The following is an 18756-nucleotide window of genomic DNA, read 5'->3' as shown; positions in this document are numbered from 1 at the left end:
AACCTCGGGCCCCTAGGGCCAATGCATGGGGCTGGGACAGTGATCTCGTGTCATGTCTACGCTGCAGTCCCCAGGGATCGTAGATAGGGTGGTCTGCTATTCCAACACCCAGGGGCCTGGAGTTTAGGGCCCTGTGCACTTTTTGACCCCGGTTGATGGAGGAACTTTGGCATTCTTTATCTCCCTTTCTGCCATGACACTGGACTCCTGCTCCTCTGAGAGGGTGACACTATTCAAAACTTTCAAAGCTGGTAATGTTGAGTTCTCTATTTTAGTTTTAATTCACATTATAAAATTTTTGGTCTATAATAAGGTTGTGAGACATAGTATTGCAGGCAAGAAAATATTGAAAGATAGGGTCATAGAATGCCTCGTAATTTAAGAAACAAATTTGGTAATGAGAGCTAGTATCCTTTCATGAAAACTTGCCAAATATTTTCATCTTAGCCCTAGCCTTATCTAACTCAAAGGCTTATAATTATGTTGGGGGGAGTGTAAGGCTTATAGTTGTGTTGGGTAAAGTTTTACTCAGATGACCGTAATCCTGATGTTCACGCTTTGAATCACTTTTGGTTCATCTTAAAATTATTAGTATTGTTACTAGCCAAACTACAACCCTATTTGGAAAAACTGTATGCTATAAGCCGAAGGGCCCCAACCGTGAAAAATAGCTATGAGGTAAGGAAATAAGTAACTACAAGAAAAGTAATGAACAATTGAAATATTTCAAGAACAATAACTTGGAATATATTTTATATATAAACTACAAAAGTGTAAGAAAAAAACAAGAGGAAAAGAAATAAGGTAGAGTAGTTTGTCCAACAGGGAAAGTACCCCAGTGAGGAAAGGAAACAAGGAAAAATTAGATATTTCAAGAACAGTAATACAGTATTGAAATGAATATCTCCTATAAAATCTTTAACAAAACAAGAGGAAGAGAAATAAGATAGAATAGTGTCACCGAGTATACCCTCAAGCAAGAGAACTCTAACCCAAGACAGTGGAATGCCATGGTACAGAGGCTATGGCACTACCCAAGACTAGAGAAGAATGGATTGGTTTTGTAGTGTCCTTGAAGAGCCGCTTACCATAGCTAAAGAGCATCTTCTCCCTTTAACAAGAATAAAGTGGCCACTGAATAATTACAGTGCAGTAACCCCTTGAGTGAAAAAGAATTGTTTGGTAATCTGTGTTGGCAGGCGTATGAGGACAGAGGAGAATATATAAAGAATAGGCCAGACTATTCGATGTGTGTAGGCAAAGGGAAAATGAATCGTAACCAGAGAAAATGATCCAATGTAGTACTGTCTAGCCAGTCAAAGGGCCCCATAACTCTAGTGATAGTATCTCAACAGGTGGCTGGTGCCCTAGCTATTGTTGCTCATCTGTAAGGGACAGTATCACCGAAATAATGACCCGCATGGTTGGAGTATGTAGCATATCCATATACCCTAGACTAGAGCTTGCCAGAACAGAGGAACAAAGAGAAGATTTTTATTTGCAAGCAAAACAAGCCACGGCTGAGCAAAGACCTTTTAAGGGACGTGATATAAATTAGTAATTGTTTCCACACTAATTACACAAGCCAAATATTTTTCAACTGGTTATTGACGGATTTATGCATTTTTGACCATTGCTACTGCTGAGTTACTCATTTTTTTACGTATACCCATTCTGAACCCCCAATTTCCCATTTGGGACCCCTCTTTGAAACAGGATTTGCCCAAAATATCATGGTTAGAAATCAATTAAACAAGATAATCAGTAGGGAAAATATATGGTCCATGTATTTGACTAGATATTGAAGTTTTATAGATTTACGACCTGTTTCTGTTGCATAGCATCTTGAACCAGTAAAAAACTCAATATTTTTCTGTTGAATTTCCCGAGTAATTTTACAGAGCAGGTTTCTTGACATGCTCTTCACTCTTTGGTTAGTAGTTGGCTGCAATTTCAAAAGACAACATCCCAGATAGGTTTAAACCTTGTAGCATCTTGCTTTTTCAACTGGAGTTATAACTTGGCTAATAATAATAATAATAATAATAATAATAATAATAATAATATTGCTTTGTATCAAGTAATAGATACTTTAAAATTTGCAATTTAATAAAAGACTAAAGTGGGAAACAAAAATTATGCTTCATGTATTTTGTGTGAAGTTAAGATATACAATTAGCCTATGCACAGACTAAATGAATTTGTGTGTATGGTTATATTCGTTTATATTTATTATCTCTGTTATAAACAAAAACAGTTATGGTTATAACGCAAAATGGCATAAAGAGAAATCGCTTAGTTTTTCCTACAGACCGCCAGGTGGCATCCATGGACGATGGACGTAAGGGTCCTAAAGAATCCTTGATTGACGTGTTGACGTTTCTGTGACAAATGGCAGGTAGTATTTGAAAGAAGGCAACTCCATCGCCAAGAAGTTATTCTTAAAATTTGAATTGTGTAGAAGGATTATATGGACTTACACATGTGAGGTAAGAAATATTTATTTTTGGAATAAGAGGGAAGTAAAATGGTGTTGATAAATTAGTATTTAAGGTATTGAATTATTAGATGCACGGAGATAATTCTGTGTGAAATCCATAGGCCACTAAACTAGGAAGCAAAGTTTCCATATAACCTACGTTTTCTTTGTGAAGAAAGAACTTGGTCTCCTACGGACACCCAATATGAAACTTTAAAATCCGAACAAGAAAAGGCAATGCTAACATGCAAAATTACAGGCCTGTCTACGCAATACAGCCCAGAATTTTTAGTGCACGTGGGTTAACAAAGTTTAAAATAGGTGTCATAAATCCTTTTTTATATATAAATTCGCACCTTGCTCCAGAAATACTGATATTAAGGCTTTAAATTAGTTGGAGACTTTTTTTTTTTTTCTTAATACAGGGAGTCCTTTGATATGACAAGAACTGTCATTTATCCCTAGATTTGGGGATTTACCCCTACATTTTGGGAATTTATCTTTAGATTTGGAGATTTTGGATGACGTGACGATATTCTGTACATATTTCTATGAAGAAGAAACAGAGATGAGTAAACCTTTATATTGTTGCCATTAGTTTACTTACAATTACATTAAGTAAAGCGAGTAATTTCTATATTTGAAGATAATATAATTCTGGAAATGGGGATTTTTGGGGAGTTTTAGGGATTTTTAGACTAACCCATCTGGCAACACTGGGTCCAAGTAATCTAGAAGTAAAATAAAGTTAACGCATGTTAAACTAAGTAATTAAACCCCTTGATGTTTCGTTAGATGATTGATATGGACCCGCCCAAGTAGTAGTTTACTCGACTTCAGTGGAGGGTTGGATTCAGTGTTGCCAGATATGGGAATTTATCCCCAGATTTGGGGATTTGGGGTGTCTGATGGGGATGTTCTGTACAAATTTCTTTGAAGAAACAAAAATTAGTAAATCTTTATATTGTTGCAATTAGTTTACTTGCACTCCATATGAAGTATGGTGAGTAATTTCTATATGAGCAAAGCCTACATGATCAGAAGAAAATATATTTGTGGAATTGGGGATTTTTGGGTTATTTTGGGGATTTTGTATCATGAGTTTTGGGGATTTTTACACAAACCTATTTGGCAACGCTGGTTGGATTTAAACACTAAACAAGACGGAAACTTTACAATATGTAATTTAGCAGTACAGGAATCTAAAAGGGAAAGATTTACACATGTTAAACTTAGTATTTAAACTCTAAAACCAAGATAGACACTTTTATACCATAGAAATATAGAATCTAGCAATATATGATCTTTAATATAGCCTTAACATTTAGGATATTGACCTGCAGTTTTGTTTTGCCATTAATTTTTGGTAGTATATCATGAAGCTTAAGTAATCTGTTAACTTAAGAAACTGACCTTTTGAAGGTTTCATCTCTTAGTGTAAAATTGATGGTTACTTTTATTTCATGATTTTATTCGTTTTTATAGTGACATCGATCTCCAGTTAAACTGCTTTGTTGCCAAAAGTTGTTGTTAAATAAAATACTGTAATAATCACATTAGCTCAATTAAGAGTAATTTGATTTAGTGTATTCTTGTTTTTACAGTCTGATTACCGTATATAACTGTAATTAGCATGTATATGTACCTATTGTCCATTTCTTTTATCGAGGCAGATTTGCACCGACTCGCAGCGGTGCCCTTTTAGCTCGGAAAAGTTTCCTGATTGCCGATTGGTTAGAATTATCTCGTCCAACCAATCAGCGATCAGGAAACTTTTCAGAGCTAAAAAGGCACCGCTGCGAGTCGGTGCAAATCTGCATCGCTAAAAGAAATTGACTATAGGTTCTTAACAGAAAGAATTAGATATGCTCTTGGTTATAACTGTGTGCAATAGAAATTAAGTTTGGGCTAGAGTTGGAAGACTCAGGCCTACATGGCTGAGGACTATGAAGCGTGAAGTAGGAGTGGACGTTTGAGAAGTATTAATTTAAAAGCTCAAGAGATGGCTGGTGAGATGTAATTGAAGCGCTTTGTGCCAATAGGCGTAGGAGATGATGTAGGTTGGGCACAAATTAATTTATTTTATATATGTAGTTAGAGTAGGGAAGGTTAAGGCAGTCTGTTAGGACATTTATACTGATAAAATGTTGTAACTTCAAAAGTCGCCCAAAGTTGGTTTTATTATAGAACAGTGCGATATTAGTTGGGACTTTGGAACTCGCATAATTGAATATATCTTTAAATATACACTATTTTGAACCCCATATACCACTGGCGGAAACCTCTATTAACAAAGTTACAGATTTTAGTACTAAATTCCCATTTTCCTCTTGGTGTCATGGCACAGGCCATAGGAGCCTCCTTTCACTCGGTAGTTCAGGATAAGAGATAGGTAGTGCTCCTGTCATAAGATACTACTACGAACAAAATAAAGGGTCAGTTTTTTGGGCTCAAGCCATGGCGTCCTGATGGAATGTTCCTTTTTGGTAGCTTCCTTGGGTAATCACTACTAGGATTTTCCCAGAGAATTAAACCACAGGTTATCACAGAATTCTAACTTCTGGAGCGAGTATCCTAAAGGTTTCCCCTTAAGACATCGTGTAACAACAGGGGACACGCATGTATAGACGTGCCACATAGCTATCTACACCCCATATAGAGTTAACGCTTCAATATGGCGGACAGGGAGTGGCTGGGAGCTGAGCCGCAGCCAATCTAGATGTGGCGATATCGGTACTCGCGATGTAAACAGACGGACGCCATTGCTTTCGATGACGTCACGTCCATCCTCATTCCTTTGCTAGTAGCTCGCTCGCTTGGACGTATTTTTCCCTTTGTGCGACTTTATCTACTTGCATCCTCGCTATATCTCAACCTTCAGCTTCACCTTCTTCTGGAAAGTTGAGTATAAAGGTTTAGGTATTGTTTAAATAAGCTCTGGCCTTAAAGTAAATCTTACTTTTCGAGATATTTGCATAATTGTGACAGAGCTTTGCCAGACCGGTCAGCGCCATTTTATGACGCTGCTGTTGCTTGCATGCCTTATTTAGTTAGCCGCAACAGCCTTACCGGTATATAAATTACTAATCAGCGCTATTAGTTATTTAGTCTTCATAGCTAGGAACTTTATATCGTGTTTTTGACGCATTTGTTAGGGTCTTCGCTGACCCCATACCTGTAGGCTTTGATTAGCCCCTAGGCCATTGAGCCTATTCCAGTGTTAATGCATGATATTTCAGTGATCCTAGTGTTAGTTATGAAGATATTGGCATTATTTTACAATACCATTGACAGTGATGCAAGTGTTTTTCGCCTTCAGGGACCATATAGGGGGAAGGTTATCTTGAGTGCCTTGCTAACCTAACCTTATGATAGGACCCCTATATGCTCTCTTCATCCCTAGCCCTAGGGCTTCCCTCTGGTAATCTTGTATCCTATTACATGTGATAGGACAAGACTCCTCAGAGTACTGTATCGCCTCCCCACCTAAGGGAATGACCCCCCCTTAGTGTTGCGGACCTTAAAGGTAGGATCCCCTCCTTTAAGCTGAATCGGTCCTTGACCTTTTCCTTGCGATACGTCTTCTCCCTTCCTTGATTAGGGTCTAACAACCCTAATCCAGGTTAGGTTGAAAGGGCTGGTTTATGTACCTTGCTGAAATATACGCGTGCACCGTTTTTCAGTTGGTCCACCTACTATAGGTTAGGGTGTGCATCTCCCTTCCTAGGTGGCCGCTCTGGTGCATAACCCATCCTTTCTTATAAGAAGACCCTTTTCCCCCCCCCCCAACCTATCTCTTGCCTAGCCTAACCTACCAGTAGGTTAGGCTTCATATGTCCCCTGTCCTACACTCCACCCTAGGCTGGAGTGCTGGACCCCGTGGTGCTCCCAGTGTTGTCCGCTCTGATACATAGACCCTCCATAGTGCTATGGAGTCAGTTATCATTTGGTCGACATGAAGAGTCTCCACCCCTTCTTTGGGTACACCCTGTCCTCTCTTGGACTGCCTTAGCCCCCGGTCATTACGGCCCCTGCTTAGGATGATAGATTCACCTCTATCATGGTGGTACCTTTTCCAGAGGTGTCTTGTCTAGGCTAGTACAGCCTTGCCATCCCACCTCCATCTTTGGTGCTTGTCCCCTGCCGCCTCTATCCCGGCATTACCGCCGCTACGGGTGACTTCCTTATCCTTGCCGCCTTCCCCCGAGTGCCGGGGGATCGCCGCCGGCCGCCGGCTTACCGCCGTGGTCTCTCCATTCCCTCATAGCCTCGGCACACTGCCGACCCCTCCCGGGGTGCCGGCACTAGCAGCCGGCCCCCGGCCCCGGCTATGCTCCTTTATCCTTACCCCTGTCACCCTCCGACTGCCTCCGGCTGCCGGAACCGCCGCTCCTTGCCGGCGGCCGCCGCTACCGGCTGCCGCCACCCTGGCTTCTTTTGACCATAGAATGATCATTCTTGAATGCCAGAAACTCTGCTCGAGCGGCTTCCGGCGTGCCGGGGGTATGCCGGACCTGTCCGGAGGCGGCAAGATGCCTTGCACCCCTTCTCTCAGCTATCTTTACTAGCGATAGCTCCTAAAAACCGCACCTAGACGGCTTGTTAACGCAGACAAACTGGTACGGAATCGTACATTTTGTTCAGTTTTCACTCTGTCTTCTTGCGTGTTTCATCTTTCCAGCACGCTACGTGTAATTGGCACGTCTGGTTGCCGGAACCTTACTAGGATCTCATGATCCCCAGACTTTCTTGATAAGATTTCAAGCCTAGTCTATAATATGGTAATTCTAAATGGAATTCCCATTATCAAGACACCTTCCATGGAGGCCTACGGCCACCTGGGACTGTCTGATGCTACGGCAACCAGCCGGGCGGGTTACACGAGGCATGCGTCTGTCTCCTTTCACCCACCCTTCTGTGCATCACAATTAACTTATGTTAATATTAACTTGTTAATAATTAACCTTATATACGAGCCATATTATGACTCTACAATACTCATCGTCTCTTTCCTTTACAGGAGGAGTACGTCAAGTGTGACCACGACTTCTGCGCGGTCCGTCGGCCACACTTCTATGGACACACGGCGTGTAGGACACACGCCCCTTGTGCTCACAAGAGAGGGGATCTCAAGTACTGGGGCCCCACCACCTGTTCGGTCTGCCAAGAATGCCTACAGAAAGCATTCTATGATCCTCCCTCAGCGGAGATTCGGGACACTGCTCGGGACAACCTACGCAAGAGGGTACGTGGCCTTCTAAAGAACGCCATTGGACCATACCTAGCCACAGAAGAAATGAGTTCTTTGCTGTTCCCAAAGGCCTCACCAGACTCAGTGGTCCCAGTCGAACAGATCCCCGTCGTCCAGATCACAGTGGAACCTGATACTGTCATGGCTCAGTCCATGAATGATTGTCACCTGGATTCAGAACATGATGAACACATGTCAGAGATCTCGGAGGACACCGAGAAAACCCTTATGGCCCAGGGTGAAGGGGAGGATGATGAAGAAGAGGACCGGGTAGTATATACCGAGTCCGATAAGGAGGATGCCCCTCCCTCCATCCCCCCTCCTACTCCTACACCGTCGGAAGTGTCTCTCCCATCTACGTCCTCCACCACGACTCCTCTACCTACGGCACAGGATATGATTCGGCTCATTGAATCCGTGATGGAGCAGAAGCTCCAAGAAACTCACAAGATCATTCGGTCGATGGGAGGTTCCGAGGAATCTCGCAAAATCTCCATCAAGGACCTCCCCGCATGCTCGAGCGACAATCCGTGGCGGTTCGCCGAGCATATGGGCATCGCTGATAACAAGATCTTCGTCAGCGATAAGATCGGTTCCATAACCCTGGAAGAAGTGGAGTTCTTCCCCCGCTTTGAGGCGTATCCGGACCCAAGCTAAACGAACACCTCCTTCGTAAGGAACAGGAAACGAAGGAGAGGCTGGCAGCATCTCTCACTCTCCAGGTCCAGATGGACGTAATGGCTGGTGACACCAGAGTCCCTGACCATTACATGGTCCTTGCCAAATCTCATATGGCAACCTTAGTCAAGGATCTGTACCATTTCATACGAGCTCGTAGAGCCTGCAGAGAATTCGTGTTCTCCAGTGCCACTGTCAGACACGAACCCCGGAAACTAATTACCTCCAACATCTGGGGCAAGTACCTCTTCCCGTCTGATCTAGTGAAAGAGATCACAGACAAGGCCGCATCTGAGAACAGGAACCTTCTCAACAAATGGGGCATGTCTAGGAAGAGAAAGCCCTCTCAGGATGACGGTCCTCAACCTAAGAGGAAGCAGTCGAAGCATAGACCCCAGCAACGTCAGCACAGACGTTAGTTTCCGGCACCCGCTACTCCCCAAGTGGCCGCTCAGCCGCCACAGACCTTTCATTTGGTCCCACAGCCGGTTTTGTCCTCATCACCGGCCTTCAATCCCGCTTTCGAGCAGCACTCCACTACCTCACGTCCCAAGGGTAGAAGCTCAGGCAGGGGTTCCGGCAGAGATTCCTCTCGCCGGCCCTCCAGAGGCAGAGGAGGACAGGGAGCTAGCGGCCGAGGCAGCAAGTCCTCGGGACCCCAGAAGCAATGAAGTGCTTCCGGTGGGAGGAAGACTCCGCCACTCCCAGGATCGCTGGACCTTCGACTCCTGGGCACACAGCATCATCAAGAAAGGTCTGGGCTGGAGCTGGGCGCAACCACCCCCAACCTTCCGGCAATCCTTCCAACGTTCAACCCCCCCTCCTGGAAGAATATGTGCTAGACCTCTTGAACAAGAAGGTGATAAGAAGGGTGAAGTCCACAAGGTTCCAAGGGAGACGGTTTTGTGTTCCCAAGAAAGACTCAGACAGACTCAGAGTCATTCTGGACTTATCCCCCCCTCAATGTATTCATATCGAACAACAAGTTCAAGATGCTGACTCTTCAACAGATCAGAACCCTCCTGCCTCGAGGGTCTTTCACGGTCTCGATAGACCTGGCGGACGCATACTGGCACATACCTATGAACCATCACGCTTCCTCCTACCTAGGATTCCGACTCCAACGGAAAAGCTATGCCTTCCGGGCCATGCCCTTCGGACTCAACGTGGCCCCTCGGATATTCACAAAGCTAGCGGACGCAGTAGTACAACAGCTCCGCATCCGAAACGTCCAGGTGATGGCCTACCTCGACGACTGGCTAGTGTGGGCGCCCTCGCCCGAGGATTGTATAGAATCCTGCAGAAAAGTTACCCAGTTTCTCGAACACCTGGGATTCCAGATAAACGCGAAAAAGTCTCGTCTATCTCCAGCTCAGAAGTTCCAATGGTTAGGCATCCACTGGAATCTTCAGTCACACCGCCTTTCCATTCCAGCAAGAAAAGGAAGGAAATAGCAGGGTCTGTCAAGCGACTGTAAAAATCCAAACGGATCTCGAGACGCCAGCAGGAACAAGTTCTAGGCTCTCTACAGTTCGCCTCGATCACAAACCCAGTGCTCCGTGCACAGCTAAAGGATGCAGCGGGAGTCTGGAGACGTTCCGCATCCATCGCTCGAAGAGACCTCAAGAGACGGCTCCCAAGCAGACTTCGACTTCTTCTAAAGCCGTGGTCAGAAGCGAGGGCCCTAAAAAGGTCCCTTCCTCTCCAACACCCACCTCCATCTCTCAACATCCATACGGATGCTTCGTTGGAGGGTTGGGGAGGTCACTCCCACCAAAAACAGGCTCAAGGCACTTGGTCTCCCCTATTCAAGACGTTTCACATCAACATCTTGGAGGCCATGGCGGTTCTTCTGACGCTGAAGAAACTCTCCCCGCCCCCGTCGATACACATTCGCCTGACCCTGGACAGCTCGGTGGTAGTGCGTTGTCTCAATCGTCAGGGCTCAAGATCGCCCAAGATAAATCAGGTGCTCCTGACAATCTTCCGTCTGGCAGAAAGGAAGAATGGGCACCTGTCTGCAGTTCACCTACAGGATTCCGCAATGTGACAGCGGATGCTCTATCTCGGACAAACCCGATAGAGTCGGAATGGTCTCTAGACGCAAGATCATTCTCCTTCATCTCTCACAGAGTCCCAGAACTCCAGATCGACCTCTTCGCAACGAGCGACAACCATCAACTTCCTCGATATGTAGCCCCGTACGAGGACCCCGAAGCGGAAGCGGTGGACGCCATGTCCTTGGATTGGAACAGGTGGGCCAATATTTACCTGTTCCCTCCCACCAATCTTCTGCTGAAAGTCCTCTCCAAATTGAGAACCTTCAAAGGGACAACAGCTCTAGTGGCTCCCAAGTGGCCCCACAGCAACTGGTACCCCTTGATCCTGGAGATGCAGCCAACGCTGATCCCCCTCCCGGACCCAGTTCTCTCCCAGCAAATACAGAAGTCGACTGTCTTCGCTTCTTCATCGAAAATCAAGGACCCTCATCTCATGTTTTTCTCACCCTAGCCGCTAAGAAAAGGTTTGGGATTTCGAAGAAGAGTCTAGACTTCCTCGAGGAATACAAGACCGAATCCACGAGAAGGCAATACGAATCGTCTTGGAGGAAATGGGTCTCCTTTGTCAAGGCAAAGAACCCCTCGAAAATCACCATAAAATTTTGCATGTCCTTCTTCATTCACCTTCATGGACAAGGCTTGGCAGCCAACACGATTTCTACTTGCAAATCGGCCTTGACTAGACCTTTGTCATACGCCTTCCAAATAGATCTGTCTAGCGACATCTTCAACAAACTACCGAAGGCATGTGCCCGTTTACGAAAGGCACCTCCTCCGAGACCAATCACTTGGTCTCTAGACAAAGTTCTCCACTTCGCCTCCAACTTGGACAATGATTCATGCCCTCTCAAGGACCTGACTCAGAAAGTTATGTTTCTCTTCGCTCTAGCTTCGGGAGCCCGAGTCAGCGAAATAGTGGCACTATCTAGAGAAGAGGGACATATCGTTTTCAACGATTCAGGAGACCTCTCCCTCTTCCCTGATCCGACGTTTCTCGCAAGAACGAATTACCTACCAAACGATGGGGCCCGTGGAGGATATGCCCCTTGAAGGAAGATGCCTCTCTATGTCCAGTAGAGAGACTTAAGGTCTATCTTCATAGAACTTCAAACTTTGGTGGAGGCCAACTCTTCAAAGGAGAAACATCGGGCAGCGACCTGTCACTGAAACAATTGAGAGCAAAAAATCACCTACTTCATTCGCAGAGCGGATCCAGACAGTACACCCGCTGGTCATGATCCTAGGAAAGTCGCTTCGTCTCTGAATTTCTTTCAGAGTATGGATTTCGAAAGCCTCAAGAACTATACAGGCTGGAAATCCTCGCGTGTTTTCTTTAAACATTATGCGAAACAAGTGCACGAAGTGAAACATTTTGTGGTAGCCGCAGGTAGTGTTATGAAACCTGCTCTGAACTCTGCTTAGAACAGTGAGTTATTAGGGACTCTAACTCGTCGGGTGCCTATGTTGACCCTCAAGTGATACGTAGTGAAGCAGAAACCACCTTGTGTTTTCTTTAACTGTTCTTACCTCAGGTGAAATGTCATAGTAGATTACCACATGAGTGCTACATGCCACGTGCATGACGTGTGTTACATAAAGACTAACGTTCCGTAGAACGAGTGCCTACTAATACTTGATTCTTCCCTTTCAGATTCAAGAGCACGCCTTTATGACTATGTACATTTTTATCAATGTAAATGTTTTTTACTATTTATTGCATGACATGTATTGATTTACCTGCAATTATATAATAAAATGTCTATTTTATTACTTGTGCGTCGCCCTTGCTCCTTTCTTACTATGAAATATACTAATTGTCATAGTTTTATTACCCTTTATTCCTGGTTAAGGAAAATGCCAGGATTTACTCCGGGCATTTATTTATATAGAGCAAGTAAGTTTCCTTAGCGAATACTTACTCAATTATGAAGATGAGTCAACTCCATGCACGAAGTGTTCAACCACCACTTCTTCAAGTTTGTTTCGACGCGAATACCAAATCGCTCTGACTTATCTTATGGATCTCATTGTTCCTTCAGCCTATATGAATAGCCTTCCCATGACCACTTTGATCTTAGCATAGCCCGTGGGGACTTCCATGCCAGGGGGGCAGGAAGGCAACTGCCTCACGGTAGCTCTAGTATAGACCACTATGCTTTCGGCTCAATGTTTTAGCACTCACTTATAAAGGGAAAAAGTCTACCACGATACACTAATTCTCTGGTACTCTTCCATCAGGACGCCATGGCTTGAGCCCAAAAAACGGATTTTGAGCGAAGCGAAAAATCTATTTTTGGGTGAGATAGCCATGGCGTCCTGATGGACCCACCCTGTCTGTTATCAGGTCCCGCCCTGCGCCGCTGTATCATGGTGATGAGCGAGCTCCAGACTTTCAGAATGAGGATGGACGTGACGTCATCGAAAGCAATGGCGTCCGTCTGTTTACATCGCGAGTACCGATATCGCCACATCTAGATTGGCTGCGGCTCAGCTCCCAGCCACTCCCTGTCCGCCATATTGAAGCGTTAACTCTATATGGGGTGTAGATAGCTATGTGGCACGTCTATACATGCGTGTCCCCTGTTGTTACACGATGTCTTAAGGGGAAACCTTTAGGATACTCGCTCCAGAAGTTAGAATTCTGTGATAACCTGTGGTTTAATTCTCTGGGAAAATCCTAGTAGTGATTACCCAAGGAAGCTACCAAAAAGGAACATTCCATCAGGACGCCATGGCTATCTCACCCAAAAATAGATTTTTCGCTTCGCTCAAAATCCGTTTTATAAACCTCTAATTTTTCAACATTTGAATATATGATTTAATTAGCGCTTTCTGTATTTTACCTGTTAAAAATGAAAGGATAGGGTTTGCTATATTTAGTCTGGTTATGGAAAATGGAAGCCGAAGCCCATGCCTCAGTTTGAACAGAGGCTGGAGTAGGAAGGTAAAATTCTTCAATTGTATAATTGAACCAGGAGAATTATATATAAAATAATGCTGAGATGCTAGGGCATAGGGCTAACATGCTTGGTGTCATGTTCCGTTTGCCAGAACATAGGAGCAATGAGATAATGTTCCATTGTTAGCGAAGAGAGTTATGGCAGAGCAAAATATCCAGTAAATCATTAGCTCATTTAAAGGAGGTGGTATTTGGAGTAATGTATAATGAACACTACTACAAACAACTCCATATAAAATGGATGGTGTACCAACCGTGTGTCACACGATTGTACAGAGTATCAACATTTAATTTTGTGTATATATTATGCTTGTATCTTCGCTCTCCCCTCGCATCAAAAAGAACCTGAAATAACATATGTTTTTCTCACAGTTAACTGTTAATCGGTGCGGTGTCGGTTGAACAGGAAATTTCCTGTTGCATTGAACCCGAAGTAATGTCTGTTTTTCTCACCGTTAACTGTTAACCGCTGCGTTGTCGGTTGAACAGGAAATTTCCTGTTGCATTGAGTTTTTGTATATAAGTGTGTTCTGTAATAAAGTTACTCAGTTGCTTTCATCCTGTCTTTGAGTGACAACCTTCTCTCGGCTCATCACATTGGTGACCCTGGAAGTAGACTTGCTCCTCCCGCCTTCCACCCCCCCCCCCCCCTTTGCCCCTCCGTCGTTGGTACTACAGCGGACTCTACGGATGTTGGCACTGCGGCAGCCCCGTTGAAACTTCGACATTCGCCAGCAGAGAGGCCGTTTGCTTGGTTTCAGCACGCAGACGTCCAGTTTCACATCAGGGGCGTGACTCGCTCAACCATCAAAGCAGATTATGTTCTCGCGGCGATACCCGAGGACACCTTCCTTATTAGATGTCAAGGTAGGACAAGAGATACACGATGGTGGGGACATGTGGTTTATTGTGTCCTCAGATACAGACTGACTCGGTTGCTCTTTGCAACCGGCACACTCACTTGGCGCCTGCCCTCCATGGGAAAACATATCATACTTGCAGGTACTCCATCATCCCCCCCGAGATTAATACATGGGTATACATGGAGAGGCAATGATAAAAAATAATGCATGGATATACATGGATTAAATTGGGTGCATGTGCGAGAATAGTAAGACAGGTACATAGCTGTCAGTAATGCAAAACACTATGTGCAAGTAATACATGTTCATAGAATAATATGAGAAGCAAAGGCAATAAAAAAAAATATATGCAGGTGCCGCTGTAATGTACGATGATCACATGTAGTCATCCATCCACGCAGGCCTTCTAGTGCGCCGTGATGGGCGTGGCTCCCGTACTGCTTGTGGGCTGGGCGTAGGGTGACTGCCTGGTAGCTGCTCTGGCGTGGGCGTGGCTGGATGCGTAGCAGGTGTGGCCCGCCCAGGCTGGGGCCTTGATGATGTGAGACGCAGGTGCTTCCTGTTACGGAGGGAGAGGCGCCCGCTGCCATCCAGTTTGACTAGGTATTGTCGGTATGGGAGTGTTTCCGTCACGGTACCGGTACGGTCCCACAGCTTAGTGGCCTGATTTTGCACTCGCACTTGGGATCCCGGGTTGATAACTGGAAGCTTTCTGGATGGTCCGTTCCCGGTGAGGGCGGCACCACTGTCAGCCATCTGACGTTCTCTTTGCCGTAAGGTTGCCCCCCAGTGTTTGTCTACCATGAGGTGCCAGCGGGCCGTAGGTACGCCGTCTCGGAGCTGCCTGCCCGCTGCCATCTGGGCGGGTGACTTATTTATTCCGCGGAGGGGGGTGTTGAGGTACTGCAACATAGCCATAGAGGACTTGTCCGTGTCGATGGTGCCGCCGCTGCCTGTGTTCGCCATTATTATCCGCTTCCCGATCTTGACTGCGGCCTCTGCCCTGCCATTGGACTGCGGGTACTGGGCGGATGATAGACGCACGGACACGCCCCATAACTTGAAAAATTCCCCCATTTCCTCGCTTGCCAGATTGGTGCCACCGTCCGTGGAGATTTGCTCCGGGGCCCCCCACCTAGCGACGTAGCTGGGTCTTGATGTGGGAGGAGGTGGTTCCGTGGGGGAAGTGAGCCAGCTCCAGCCAACCTGTGAGCCTGTCTGCGTAGGCCATGTACGAGTGTCCGTCGTGCTGGAACATATCTGCTACCGTCATCTGGAAGGGGTACTCTGGGGGCGGCGTGATGATGAGTTCCTCTGCGGCCTGGGATGGTGCGTGTACGTCGCATTCTTCACACGAGGATCGGTGATACAGCAGGTCCCCCTCGTGTCCAGGCCAGTATGTCTGGCGCGCTCGTCGTTGCATCGAGTCCAGGCCTTGGTGCCCCGCGTGTAGGTTGGCAGCCACCTGCCGACGGAGAGGCTCCGGGATAACTAGGCGGACGTTGCCCTGTTTGAATGTGTATGTCACCAAGTCTTGGATAACGGCCAGCCTCTCCCTGACACCGTAGAAGGGCCGAAGGCACGCAACTTCCTGGGACTTCCTGTCGGCCCAGTCCCCGGCCAGGACCCTGGCCATGAGCAGCTGGTACACGTAGTCGCTGACAGCGGCGTGCCCAACTCTCGCCTCGTCCACGACACAGCTGTCGTGCTCTACTGCTGCCAAGACGGCGGCCGCCATGGTGTCGGTGAGGTCTTCGTCGAGGTCCATGTCGTGGGCGCTGAAATCAGCTTTCAGGGTGGGGTATCGGGACAGGAAGTCCTCCGCGCTGTTACGCTTCCCCGGCAGATACTTGACCCTGAATCGGTACTGCAGAGTTCTCTCCTTCAGCCTGAAGAGGCGGGGGTTGGAGATTTCCGTGAGGGCCCGATCCCCCAGTAACTTGATTAACGGGCGGTGGTCCGTCACAACGATGAGGTTGGGGCACCCCAGTAAGAACAGCCTCGCCTTCTGGAGACACCAGGCTACCGCGAGGGCCTCCCCCTCCACGGCAGCGTAGCCAGCTTCGGCGACGTTGAGATGGCGGCTGCCGCATAGTGCCAGGCGCCACCCACCCGTGCAGCAAAAGGGCGTATTGGCGGAGCTGCATGAGCAATACTGTTGAAGGATTACAAACCCTATGCCTTCTTTGCTCCAGTCGGTGATCGCTGCTGTGCGGCGGCTCCTGTCGTAGTAGGCCAGTCCGTCCTTTGCTAATTGGCAGATCGTGTCTTGGGCGGCAGGGGCACCTCGGCGGGTCGGGGTGGTACCTGAGCGCCCCGTCTGGCCGTGCCATCGAACAGGCTCCCGTGTGCCACCGCGAGGGAGGGATGGGGTAACTCCTTGGGTACCAACGTTAAGTCCCTGCAAGCGTCCAGCGACAGGAAGAGGTGCTTTGCCGACTGCACGAAGTACACGTCCTGCTCTGTGGTGCGACCTTGCAGGGTGACGTGGCACACGGCAGATCCAAGGCACTTCAGGGGAAGGTTTGCCACATCCCGCAAGCCGGCCCGGGGTGTAAGGGCTGCTGGGCGGACTTGGAGGTGCGATAGCAAGAAGGGCCCCGCCACATATACCTGTGCCCGGTGACCGGCACTCTTACTCCTGTGTCGTTGTGAACGACTGTCACCTCCACTACTGGGTGGCGGGGGAGGTTGGCGCCCGCAACAAGCACAGCGCTAGACGTAGCACTAGACACGTCTGTCGGGGATCCTGTCAATTTTGCCTGTGACTTTCTGCAGCATCTGTAGTAGTGGCCCTGCTTGCGGCACCCGTTGCATACGGCGGATTTTGCGGGGCATGAGGCTCTGCCAGAGGCGTGGCGCCCACCGCAGTTCCCGCAGGGAGGGGGTGGGGGACCCCTACCTGTGCCAGCGACGGTTGCACTCGGATGATCTGCCTCAGGTGTCTCGCTGCCAGCTGCGCAAGCAGATTCCCTCCGGTTGCATTGGCGCGCAGCGGCGTTGACGCGGGCCGCCTCGTAGGCACAGCACCTGGCCCTAAGGGCACTAACACTATTGATGTCATTGCTACACTGGTATACATGGCGACGCATAGCCTCATCACTTAGGCCCACCATTAACTTAGGTAATAACATATATTCAGCTAGATTACACTGACGGCACTGGAAATTGCAATCGGTGGCCTTTTGAGAACACTTTAAAAAATAATCACTGACACTTTCTCCTGGGCCTTGTATCGCATTAAAAAACTCGACCATAACACAGCACGGTTTGTAGATCGCAACACAATATCGCGAATAAAATCCATGGCTTCCGTAGCGGTGAGGTTATTCCATTCCTGTGAGATGAATCTGGCGTCCAGCGCCCGTTGTAGAGGGGGTGTGCAGTATAGCCTGATGTGGTGGACGACCTCGTGGGGTGGTAGTCTGCACAGTTCAATCCAGCATTCCATCGACCTCCTCCACGACCTGAATGACGCGGGGACACGAGGTGCAGGGGTAGCATGTGTCGTAAGCCGGTCATGGAGAACGTTAATCATTTGCTGCTGTGCCGCCATGGCTTGCCTGGCTTCTTGCAGGGCAGGGACAAGCCCACGGGGGACGACGGAGCGTGCGCCCCTTGGGGTGGACTGCACTGAGCGGCGCTGGAAGGGCATGGCGAGGGTCACGTTGGTCCTTGAGAATCACTGCGCCATATTAGATGTCAAGGTAGGACGAGATACACGATGGTGGGGACATGTGGTTTAATGCGTCCTCAGATACAGACTAACTCGGTTGCTCTTTGCAACCGGCACACTCACTTGGCGCCTGCCCGCCATGGGAAAACATATCATACTTGCAGGTACTCCATCATTCCTGGAAATATCCGACTGGCTTTGTGAACAAGGAGACATCCCAAAAGCGTATGACGCCCTCAAAACATACCTTCTGCAGCAGTACTAGCCGTCGCCAGCCGCCCTTATAGAAAAGCTTTTTCAGCTCTCTCAACAACCGTTTGGGGACCCAAGGGCTTCGCTCGTCCTCGGGGAAATGACCAGTATCGCTCGTCTGCAACCCGTAGTAGACGGCTCTCCTCATGAGGTGAACCTACTTCGTGCCCTTTGGATACGCCGTATACCCAAACCTGTACGCGCTGCCATACCCGATGTCGATAGTTTACCCATAAAGGACTTTATGTCCAAAGCCGACGCCCTTATGGACAGCCACTTCAAGACCTCCATCAACGCTTCCACTCCTAACGAAGAGGACGCCTATTCAACGTCAACCGAAGCCGACGTGAATGCCGTAGGACATACACACCTACCCCGTGACGTGCCGAACTGGCGACAAAGCCACCCACCACTCGCTCGCGCCCCAACCAACAACTTCTATAGCCGCTTACTGGCTCCCATCCGCCGCAGTTTTGCTACTACCACAACAAATTTGGGGCAACCGCGAAGAAATGTGCCAAGGATTGTCAGTGGCCAA

The 18756-nt window shown here is 47.5% G+C and overlaps 1 long non-coding RNA gene across 2 annotated transcripts in view; it reads left to right on the top strand.

Annotated features, from left to right (window-relative positions):
* The first annotated feature begins 2324 nt into the window (after positions 1–2324).
* The window catches only part of LOC137635954 (uncharacterized), a 50299-nt gene continuing 33867 nt past the window's right edge, over positions 2325–18756 (top strand). For both annotated transcript variants that reach the window (XR_011042869.1, XR_011042870.1), the window contains exon 1: positions 2325–2489. This is a non-coding gene — a long non-coding RNA (uncharacterized lncRNA). The remainder of the gene's footprint in view (positions 2490–18756) is intronic.

This window comes from Palaemon carinicauda, unplaced genomic scaffold, assembly GCF_036898095.1.
Source record: "Palaemon carinicauda isolate YSFRI2023 unplaced genomic scaffold, ASM3689809v2 scaffold201, whole genome shotgun sequence".
Taxonomy (NCBI): domain Eukaryota; kingdom Metazoa; phylum Arthropoda; class Malacostraca; order Decapoda; family Palaemonidae; genus Palaemon; species Palaemon carinicauda.
Note: the sequence above shows the minus strand (reverse complement) of the source record. Positions and strands in the feature narration are given on the sequence as shown.